Genomic DNA, 2,527 nt, shown 5'->3' on the forward strand with positions numbered 1-2,527 from the left:
ACTTAAAAATACAAAAAAATACAAAGAGAGAAAGTAAGAGCATGATCTTGATTTGAAAACCAAGATGTCTAAATGCATGGCAAATGCCTCTTTTTATAGGCCAAAATTAGAAACTATTAATTTGATGACTAATTGATGAGTGGGTGGTTATCTCTTGACTTGGTAACAATTATTATCTTCTATTATCTGCCCAGAATATCATTGATAATATTACAATTGGAACCACTTCAAAACATGAAAGTTGTAAGAAATTGTCTCAGCTTTCAAAAAAAAAATAGAGATCATTTGAACTTCTAAAACACCAGATATGGGCCAAACACTGAACAGTGCTCGGGTTGCAAGACAAATTTAGACTTCTTTGTTATTGCTACAATTTGAACTTGAAAATAGCCTTTTCAGATCTTGGGATCCATATGAAAGTTGTAGGCCTATGTCTTACCTTTCCATCTATATAAAGTAGACCTAAATTCGAGATCTACAGCTCTAGATATGACCCAATTACCGAAGATATGACCTAATTACCAAATAGTATTTTGATTTAAACTACAACACCATCTCTTTGTCCATTCAATTTCAGTTCAACTACAGCACCATCTCTTTGTCCATTCAATTTTAGTTCTTAAACTTATCAATCAATCATTTCATTTATGTGACAAGCCTGCATTTAAAATGAATATTTACCACAAATTAAAGTTATCTTATATTATTAAATATGTTATTATAAAACATGCTTTAGTTAAGGAGTTATTGATACTAGTTAAAGAGTTATTGATACTTCAAGTTCAAAATGATAATATAAAACCTTGATAAAAATGCATTTTTCAGTACTAATCAGTATTAATTATTATAACTTATGCAAATAACAAATCAAGTTCCTTTCATAGCACAGGTGTTGATTATACCATACGAATGAGTCATGAAAATGCCAAGTATATCTTGTACAAAGGGTTATACAATATAAGTCTAGATTAATTATTTAACAAGCAAAGTATTAAAAGTGAACAAGATAACATATACAAAACATGTGAGTATCAAACATTAAAGTCCATATTAAGTTTAGATTATACTTATTTTTACATCATTAGTGTAACCTTTTTACCTTAACATAATAAACTTAGATAAATATAATGAAGAAAAAAATATAAATAAATAAGATAAAAACATAAATAATATATAAGTTAACTAAGTAAAAGAAATAAAAGGCATAAAGAAGAGATTAATGAAAGCAAAACTTAAGCATTACAAAAATGTAAAGAAAGAGAGCAAGAACATGATCTTGATCTGAAAACCAAAATGCCTAAATGCATGAAAAATACCTCCTTTTTATAGGTCAAAATTTGAAACTATTAATTTGTTGACTAATTATTGAGTGAGTGACCACATCTTGACTTGGTGACAATCCTTATCTTCTTGTCTAAACAAAATATCATTACTAATATTAGAATTTAAACTAACTATCTCATGAAAGTTCTAAAAACTTATCTCAGCTTTTCAACAAAAAAAAAGGTCATTTGGACTTCTAAAACTCAAGATATAGGTTAAACATTGAATAATATTTGGGCTGCATGACAGATTTTAACTTCTCCGTTATTGCTACAATTTAAGCTTGAAAGTTTTAGGCCTATGTATTAGCTTTCCATTCATATGAAGAAGACTCAAATCCAAGTTCTACAGCTCCAGATATGACCCAATAATTGAATAGTTTTTCAGTTTGGACTGAACCAGCATATCTTTTCTAAGCTTAGTCACTTCTTTATCTTTTCACTTTCAGTAGTTAAACTCATCAATCAATCCTATGATTTATGTGATAGGCCTGCATTTAAAAAAAAATATTTATTATAAATTAAAGCTACCCTATATTATTAGATATGTTATTATAAAACTTGTTCTAGCTACAAAATTACTGATACTTTAAGTGCAAAATGTTGATATAAAACCTTAATAAAAATGCACTTTTAAGTACTAATCACACCCCCCAACTAGCTTATTACTAGTCCTTAGTAATAAAAGCTTTAAAATAAATTTTTTTTTGTAAGTTCCATAAAGCAAGACATTCATCATTCACCTTCCATTAATATATCCAAATAAACAAGCTCTCATTAAATTTATATATCTGCTTCATTCTTTTTTAAAAAGATATTAATAAATCTATTTTTTGTGCTCAATATATCAACACATAGTTATGGGACTTTACTTAGAAGAAACAAAATTTTTGTTCTAATGTTTAATAACTTTCTTGGGTTGGGATTATTATCTCTTTTTTTCTCTTTTTTTTGTAATATATATACATATAACTTCAAACACAATATATCTTTGACCTATGTAACGAGCTTTTAACTAATGACTCTTAGACTAGTTGGTTTTAGGGCAATAGGTGTTGAGATACCCTTTCGAGCTTAATAACTTGGGTTGTAAATACCGATACATAGATAGTGCAACGTTTGATTCCCTAAAGTTTTTCTCTTCAACTCATGTAACAAGTGTTAAACCAATAGCTTCCAAGTCAGCTGACTTTAGGGTATTAGAT

The sequence above is a fragment of the Populus euphratica genome, unplaced genomic scaffold, assembly GCF_000495115.2.
Source record: "Populus euphratica unplaced genomic scaffold, PopEup_1.0 scaffold590.1, whole genome shotgun sequence".
NCBI lineage: Eukaryota > Viridiplantae > Streptophyta > Magnoliopsida > Malpighiales > Salicaceae > Populus > Populus euphratica.